Source organism: Elephantulus edwardii, unplaced genomic scaffold, assembly GCF_000299155.1.
Source record: "Elephantulus edwardii isolate Elephantulus edwardi_28Jun2011 unplaced genomic scaffold, EleEdw1.0 scaffold00004, whole genome shotgun sequence".
Classification (NCBI taxonomy): domain Eukaryota; kingdom Metazoa; phylum Chordata; class Mammalia; order Macroscelidea; family Macroscelididae; genus Elephantulus; species Elephantulus edwardii.
In genome coordinates, this window is record NW_006399754.1 from 20,087,372 (window position 1) to 20,097,303 (window position 9,932).

Here is a 9,932-nt window from a genome sequence, read left to right on the forward strand (position 1 = left end):
AAGAAGAAGAAGAAGAAGAAGAAGAAGAAGAAGAAGACGACGACGAAGACGACAACCTCAAAAAACCTTAAGTAAAGATTGGAAACATTGCCCGGATCACACAGCCATTTTTGTAGTGAAATTCCACCACGTACGTGGCCTTAATCTGGATGTGTTAAATTCAAGTTTCCTCTTCCTATTGCTTAGAAATGCAAGAATAAAAAGATTTCATCTGTTGTAGAAATATAAATTTGTCTTGAATCCTTTCCACATGGAATGATACAGCTTATGCTCATTGTGGTGCCTGTTTTATTCGTTCCCACAGGTAAAGAAGAAATCATTACTTACTATGATTGAAAAGTGAAAGTCAGCCTAATGAGTGTAATGATCCAGTAAATAAATATAAACACAAGTGATGTCAACTGATTAGATAAACAAGTGATTGCAATGGTTAAAGAATGACCACTGTGTGTTAGAAGCAACTATTATACATAATTTTATGCTCCTGACAGTATAATTGTGATTCCCCTCCCCTCTTAATAAGTGTTAGACACTGCTCTCAGCATGTAAGTGTATTTAATTTGGCCTTTTTCAGGGCATAGCGAATAAGAAATGAGCATTAAATACTCAAGTGCATTGGTCTTCAGTGCAGAAGACGGAGGTCAGAAGACCTTACTCCTCAACGGACCTTTGCCAATAGCTGGTGCTATTTTTGGTTGTCCCATAAGGAGTACAGGAATGGTATTGTCTCTAACTTAGAAGCCCAGAATATTTACCATTCTATATGGCTCAGAAACGCTATTCGGAACAAAGAATGTTTCTTCCCATAAGTGGTACTGATGTAGAGAAACAGCTTCTCTAAACTCATTGATTTAAACCTCTATATTATATTATACTATTTAGAATAACCAAACACATTTATTGCTTGAAAATAACTGTTGGTGGGAGTGTAAAATGGTGCAACCACTATGGAAGGCAGTATGGTGCTTTCTCAAAAAGTTGCAAATAGAAATGCCATTTGACCCAGCAATTTCACTACTGGGAATATACTCTTAAGAGATTATAATTACCACCCAAGCAGATATATGCACACCCATGTTTATCGCGGCTTTGTTCACAATAGTAAAGAGCTGGAAACAATCTAATTGCTCATCAACAAACGAATGGATAGAGAAGCCGTGGTATATTCGCACAATGGAATACTATGCTGCATTGAAAAAAATGACCTAATTAAATATTATTCAAAACGGCTCACCCTGGATGATATTATGATGAGTGAAATATCTCAGTCACAGAGGGACAAATACTGCATAGTGCCATTGTTGTAAAATGGGACTGACATCGGGGTTGGGGGGAGACTGAGAAAGATGCAAAAATAATGTATACCGCATTAAAACAGATGAGGGAGAGAACCGTTTAAAAGGAATATATGATTAGGTATTATTGTCATGAGAGGAGTCCAGAATGAATGCTGCATAGTGGAGTGGACTTGCTGGGAGGGATTGTATAACAATGAAATAATTTTTATTTACTTTTCAAAGAGAAGAGTGAAGGGTGGAGGGGTGGGCAGGGGGAAAAGTGCAACAATGAATGAATGGAAATCCAAAGTCTCCATAAACTTTCATTAAAATTAATTATAAAAAATTGTTTATCTACTAACACAGCTGCTGCCAGTTAACTCTTTAGTTTCTGTTTTGATCTACAGACGTTTCACTGTGTTATGTACTGGCACATTCCATTTTAGACCTTCATATCCTATATGGATTGAAGCTCAAGAAAACAAAGATTCTCACCACTGGGCCAATTGGTAGCATCAGTATGGATGGTGAAGAGATTGAGATAGTTGACAGTTTTAATTTACTTGGCTCCTCAGTCAACAATCTTGGTAACAGCAGCCAGGAAATCAAGAGACAAATTGCATTGGCAAAGTCAGCTGTGAGGGACCTCTCAAGAGTACTGGAGAGCAACAACGTCAGGCTGGAGACTAAGGTGCACCTGATGCAGGCTATAGTCTTCTCAATTACTGCTATACATCAGAGAGTTGGACAATGACTAGGGATGATAAACAGATAATTGATGCCTTTAAGTTGTGGTGCTGGAGAAGAGTATTGAATATACCATGGACTGCTAGGAAAGCAAACAGAGAAGGTGAAGCTGGAGTGTTCCTTGGAGTCAAGGATTCTGAAGCTTCTTCATATGACATACTTTGGGCATGTTGCAAGGAAGGACTGGTCCTTGGAGAGGGACATCATGTTTGGGAGAGTGGAGGGGCGGCGCAGGAGAGGAAGACTCTCTATGAGAACGCTAAATTCTATGACTGGAGTGGTGGGAATGAGTGTGTTTAAGATGGCTAGGTTGGCACAGGATAGAACGGCATTAAGGACACTTGTAAATAGGGTCACTGTGAGTCACAAGCGACTGGATGACACATAACAACAACAACAACATCCATAAATTAGTAGTAATGCTTATTTTCAGATATCTTAATTCACTTGCTCACTCATTTGTTGAATTGGACTCCCCCTTGGGACTTTGTTGTTATGTGCCGTCGACTCGTTTGCGACTCATAGCGACTCTATGTACAACAGCCCTAAACCCTGCTCTATCCTGTGCCAATCTCATTGCCTCTGACACACCCATCCCGAGTACCCCAGTCACTGAATCAATCCACCTCATAGAGGGTCTTCCCCTCCTGCGCTGTCCCTCTTCTCTACCCAGCATGATGTCCCTCTCTAAAGACCTGTCTCTCCTTACAACATGTCCAAAGTATGTCAGACGAAGCCCCAGAATCCTTGCCTCCAAGGAGCAGCCTGGTTTAATCCTCCCTGCAATGAATCTGTTTGTTTTCTTGGCAGTCCATGGTACATTCAATACTCTTCTCCAGCACCACAGCTCAAAGGCGTCAATTCTCCTCTTCTATCCTCCCTAGTCATTGTCCAACTCTCTGATGCATAACAAGTGATTGCAAAAACCATGGCCTGTATCAGGCGGACCTTAGTCTCCAGAGAGACACTGCTGCTCTTGAGTATTTTGGAGAGGTCCCTAACCACAGACTTTCCCATCGCAATACATTTTTTGATTTCCTGGCTGCTGGTGCCAAGAGTGTTGACCGTGGAGCCGAGCAAACTGAAGCTGTGAACAATCTCAATCTCTTCGCCATCCATCCTGATGCTACCAATTGGTCTAGTGGTGAGAATTTTTGTCTTCTTGACAGTGAGCCTCAGTCCATATTGAAGGCTGCAGTCCTTGACCCTCTACAGTAAGTGCATGAGGTCCTCCTCAGTTTCAGCGAGCAAGGTTGTGTCATCTGCATAATGCAGATTGTTGATAGATTGTCCACCAATCCTAATGCCACACTTCTCCTCATAGAACCCAGCCTCTCAGATAATCTGCTCTGCATACAGGTTGAAAATGTATGGAGATAGGACACATCCCTCACTCCCAATTTTGAACCATGCAGTGTTGCCCTGCTCTGTTCTGACGACTGCCTCTTGGTCCGAGCATAGGTTTCGCATTAGCATGATTAAATGTTCTGGGATTCCCATTCTTCTCAGAGTCAGCCATAGTTTGTTATGATCCACGCAGTCAAATGCCTTTGCATAAACAATGAAACACAGGTAGACATTCCTCTGGTATTCTCTGCTTTCAGCTAAGATCTATCCAACATTAGCTACAATATCCCTAGTACCTGCTGCCTCCTGCACACACAGGATCGGAGACCAGGCAACACAGAGGACTCGCACAATAGCTTCTGACACTCCTCCAGGTAACAAGCCCCAAGGTGGAGCCTAAACCGGTTGTAAGAAGAAAAACACAATCTATACAGGAGTTCTACAGGACACATCATCATCCCTTCAAAGACAGTACAAGTAAACTTAAGAGACACTGGACACAGGAAGAAAAAAAAAATCTCTCTGACAAGCTGTCAGGTCATGGGTCGGACAATGGGAGATTAATTAATTCTGAAGACATTTGGTAGAAGTGAAGTGGTATCCTGCTGGACTGTGGAGCTGGGAAATAAGTGGGTCAAGGCACTGGGCTAAGGGCAGGGACTACACTGTAACTAATGGTCAACTCCAAAATGAGGGATTTATCTTTCACTACTCCACAAATTGCTGTCTGTCAGATAATTCTCTAAATCTAAACATTCAGATTAAGAGAGACTAGGAAGAAGGATTGGCCATCCACTTCTGAAATGGCAGGCCTCTGAAAACCCTATGTACAACACAACACACGTAGATGAACAGAAAGGGCAACCTAGGTAGAACTGTCAAGCATGGAAATACAAAGGAAGAGGACCAGTTGTAAGCAGACACTAGTGATTGCAACATGGAATGTGAGAACCATGAATGTAGGAAAATTAGAAATTGTTAAGAAAGAAATGGAACGCATAAATATTGGCATACTAGGCATTGGAGAGATGAGATGGAATGGCATGGGGCATTTCAAGTCAGATGATCATATGATATATTATTCTGTAGACGAAAAGGTGAGGAAAAATGGAGTTGCTTTCATAGTCAAAAAAGAAATTTCTAGGTCCATCTTGAAGTGCAACATTGTGAGTGATAGGATTATATCCATATGCTTACAAGGAAGTCCAGTGAACTTGGGACTTTAGAGGCTGTAAATCACATCTTCCTGCCTCAGATTTGACACTGTAATTCCTTACCTACTAGGCCACCAGAGCTCATGTATTATAACTGTTCTGGTTTGTTTTTTTGGTGTTGTTTTTTTTTTTTTTTTTTTACTATCAAGTTGTAACTGACTCCATCAAGATGGAGCTGACCCTTCACCATGTTTTCAGAGGCTGTAAATTGCACATAAGAAGATTGCACATCCTTCTTCTATGGAGCAGCTGGTGGAGTCAAACTGTGTACATTAGGGTTTCAACACAGCTACTTACACTAGACCACCACAGCTCCTTTGTTTGATAACTTGAGAAATTCAATAATAAGATGAATTTGGAAGATAAACATCTATGTTTTCTTTCCAATGTCATTTGGGGTGGGGAGTGAAATTACGTATACACAAGAATAATATCCTAGTTTATATAGATATTTTCCCAAATATTGACATGTATTGACACTACTAAGAAAATTATTTGTTTTTTTTATAGAACATTGTTTAGAAAGCATTAGCTCACAGTTGGAGGAAAATTCCCACATTCTCAGTTGTACTTCTAATAAAATTGGATTGTATTACGGCGTACTGAAAGATCTTGTAGGTATCAATCTTTCATGTTAGAACACGTTGTACCTCATTATACCTTACCAGAGTTGTTTCCTACCATAATCATCTATTTTGAATAACTCAGGAAAATAGAAATACTAGAACAATGTAGCTGAAGTATTTTCCTCATTCTGCTTTGTTTCTATAGAAATGCTTTTAGTGTGAGGTTATTGTGGACATTGCATTGCTGAAGGTCAGAAAATATACATGTTATACTTGACGATAAACAAGAAAAATGATGGGCTGGTTAACGGCTCACATCTTTGAGGAGGCAGCTGCAATAACATGACCCTCCACATAGACCTGCAGCCCTTGCATTGTTTTGAAGTTTGGACTTAATTCACAACGAATGGAATTTAAGAATTAGCACCATATGGAGTCAGTGGTCAAAGTTTGAGCCTGAGAGCTTACCATAACTGCAGAAAATGATTTCAACACAAGAAGCAGAATGTTGACTTAGTAGCTTTGAGCTGTAAGGAAATATAGACACCAGAGAATTTATAAAGACAAATTTCTATGATGCACGTTAAGAGATAATTCTCACATAGGATGTATTTTTCCATTTTTTATTCCTCCTTAAAATCTTGTCCTCTAATATCCTGCTTTTTCTGTCATACTTTAAATTTTATTTTCTCTTTTTTTCCTCTATGAACATTTCTTTCTTCCTTTTTAATGTCTTAAAGGAATTTAAAACAAAGGGAAAGTATTGAGAAACACATAAACCTTTTTATATAAAATCAGCTGGTGGCATAGTGGGTTATGTGTTATACATCTTACCAAAAGAAGAGTAGTAAAATCCCCTGGCAGATCCAAGGGAGAAACACGGTGTAAAAAGAGTTTGTTATTGTTGTTATGTAGATGCAGTCAAGTTGAGTATGACCCTTAGAAAACTTATTAAGAACAGATCTGACCCCTGTGCCATCTTCACGTTTCCTGAAACGCTGGATCCCATTGCAGCAGTCACTGTGTCAGTCCACTTGGTTGAGCAACCTCCTCTCTTTCACTGACCCTCCACCTTTCCCTCTCCAAGGAATAGCCTCTCCTAGCAATGTACTCAAAGTATGTGAGATGAAACTTTATTATCTTTGCCTCTGAAGATCACTCTGGCTTCATTTTCTTCAAGACATATTTGTTTGTTCTTTTGGTAGTCTATTGGATATTTACAGTACTTTTCTCCAAAACCACAGCTCAAAAGCACCAATTCTTCTTCTGTCATGCTTACTCATTCTCTAGCTCTCAGATGCACAACAAGTCATAGGGAAAGCGATGGCCTGAATCATATGCACCTTAATTCTTGACTGACGACTGACATTATAACTCCTCAATAATTTGGAGAGACTCCTGACTGCACACTTTCCCAGTATGATGCTGGTACCAAGGGTATTAATTGTGGATCCAAGTAGATGAAGTTTTGGGCAGTTTCAATCTTTTCTCTATCTATAAGGTCCAGTGGTAAGAATCTTTGTTTTCTTGACATATGATACAATTCCTATTGAAGGCTGTATTAAATGTGTAAAAAGAGTAGGAGCAGAAATTTCTCACCTCCATAAATTCCATTAGGGGAGATAGTCCCACCCACAACACATAACTGGCTTCCATGAGGTCAGGCATGCCTGCATGTTCCAATAACTTCTTCGCCCAAATCTAACACTAACTGTCCTAACAGAACTTTACTGCTCTACTACTGGGTCCAATAATCCATTGTAGTGGCCACACAGAACTCAGAGAACTACAGTAACATTTGTAAGATTTATTAGGAAAGTTAACAAGTGATAATTCAAATTGGAAATAACACAATTCTTCAGGCAAGACAGCTTCCAAAGAGGTCTTGAAGGCCCATTGACCTTCAGCCTTGGGACTTTAGGTAAATGTTATAAAGCTTTCTTTGCTATATTGCCTTACACCGTCAGTTGAAGCCAACACAAAGCTGACCCTCTAACAAGTTTTCTGAAACTGTAAATCATATACAAGGAGATTTTCCATCTTTCTTTCATGGAACAGCTATTGGATACAAACTGCCTGCCTTTGGATTGGTAGTGCAATTCCTTACGGCAAAGCCACCAGAACTTCTTTCTTGTTAAGTGCCAGTGAGTCAGCTACTACTCACAGTGATCCTATGAACAGCAGACGCGAACCTTGCTCAATCCTGTGCTGTCCTCATCATCTCTACTCTACTTAAGCCCATTGCTGTCGTCACTGTCACAATCTATCTCATTGAGGGTCTTCTTCTCTTTAGTTGAGCTTTTCTCAGCATGATACCTTTTCCCAAAACTGGCCTCTCCTAACAGCATGCCCAAAGTATGTGAGGCAAATTTCACCATCTTGCCTCTACAGAGCACTCTGATTGCACATTCTCCAAGATATGTTTGTTTCCTTTTTTGGCAGTCCTTGGAAGATTTAGTAATCTCCTACGTCACACCTCAAAGGTATCAATTCTTGTGTTGTCATCCTTATTCATTGTCCAACTTTCAGATGCATAAGAAGTAATTGAAAAGGCCATGGCTTAGCTCAAGGTTCACCTTAATCTTTAAATTGACTTTATTACTCTTTAGAACCATGCAGTGGTCCTTGAGAACTCATTTTCCAAGTACAACATGTATTTTGAAGTTTGGCCTGCTGCTGCCGAGGGTGTTGATTGTGGATCCAAGTAAGATGAGATCATTAGCCACGTCAATCTTTTATCCATCTGTCACGATGCTGCTTATTGGCCTAGTGATAAGAATTTTTGTCTCCTTGATGTTGAGATGTAATCCATATTGAAGGTTATAGTTATTGACATTCTGCCACAAGCATTTCAAGCCTTCCTTACTCTCTACAAGCAAGGTCATGTCATCTGCAAAATGTAAATTGTTGATGAGTCTTCCTCCAATCCTGATGTCACATTCTTCTTCATAAAGTCCAGCTTCTTTAATTATTTGACCAACATACATACTGAATATATTTGAGAGAGGTAGGGGAAGGACAGAGCCCTGGCAATTACCTTTTTTGACTTTACATTTTTAGTCCAACCAGTTTTGATGTCTCATTTTCATCCTCCAGTAAGCTTAGGAGCTTAGACAAAGGCTGTTTGTTCTGACTTCATGAGGTATCAGGCCAAGGTCAACTCTATCTCATGGTTGGCCCTAGTTCTTTGTTGCTGCTGTTGCTATTACTCCTCTCAAGTTCTGGCTGACTGAGGAAGGAATCTCTGTAGCCTCAATAGAGTGTACTGCATTCTTTGCTTCTCCTTTCTTGCTAAAAAGGGAAATTCTTATTTTCTTTTTCAAAACCTGCTCAGTTTAAGTTCAGTGGGATGACAGAGTTGACTAGTCCTCTCACTGGTTATCTACACACCTTGTTTGCTTGTTCCCACTCATAATATACGATGTACCTCATTCACATTATTAGCAAATTTTACCCAGCTATGCCACAAAAGTCAAAGCAATGAGCTGTAAAACCATTTTGACAATCAATCCATTGTTTAGTGTCTCCTACTATAAATCTGTATAGTTCCAGACGCCCACAGGGGGTTCATCATGAAGCAGAAGCCACTTAAAGAAATTGTTTTGTTGGATAGTACTTGTCTGTTCTTACTCACATGGTAAACCGAAAAGAGAAATGATAAACATGATAAAGACAAATCAAACAAAAAGGGATTTTTCTTTAGCATATCTGCAATGCTGAAGCAATTTTACTTTTCTTCAAAATTCTTTAAGGGAAAACAAACCTCTCTCTCCATTTTTGGGCAATAGTATTAGTAAATCTACCCCAACAAAATCCCCTTTTGTTGCTTTTTACGTTCTCGAGAGAAATCAAAAACCTTAAATTTTTTCTAAATATTTTTTTAAAAATGGAAAATATCATTATGAAGACTCTTGTTCAAGTGCTCAATTAAGATAATTCTGGAGCAGTTAACCTTTTGTGCCTGTGGGAAGAACTGGAAAAGTATTCAGTCCAACTTCAATATCTGTGGCAATTACAAAGCTGCATAGTTCACTGAACCAGACTCTGACCGAAGAAGAAATAAGTCTGGCTGAGATAATTCTACTAGAAAACTCCCATTGATTTTAGTTTCAGAGATTCTGGCCAATTCATTTCATCTCTCACTCTGTCTTGAGTTCATTATACAACCATGAGAAAGGTGAGTTGAATTCTCTGAATACACTTCTTCTTTTATTTAATCATACCTAGCTAGCGGTTCTATGAATTATAGATGTCATTCAGCATAACTATATATTGTTATACTTTCTACCAAGTAACTCCTGCACAAACGTAACTAAAATTATTTAAAATATTTTCGTTGAAAGGTTTTGGAAATCATATAAATCAGTAAATAATATCCAAGTTAATGTGTGTAATGTGCTGTAGTGATAGATGGTACTAAATGATGTGTCTTCACCTAAATCCACCAAAAATTAAACAAGAAACCATAATACGTACTTTTACATATACTGGGGCATGAAATAGCTATAATGATTTTTTTTCTGGAACTTTATTTTTCCAAGGATCATGAACAATGAAGTATTATGCATATAATTACGTTAAAAACAATTCAGGCTTTGATTTCCTAAAACTCCGTGCATAGTAAGAGCATATGTTGTTGATAGGTGCCATTGTTTCAGCTCTGACTCACAGAGACCCTAAGTACAATAGCAGCTGGTTCTTGTTGTGATGTGCTTTTGAGGTGAGTACGAATCATAGCAACCCTATGAACGATAGACCTGGACCGTGTACTGCCTTATGTC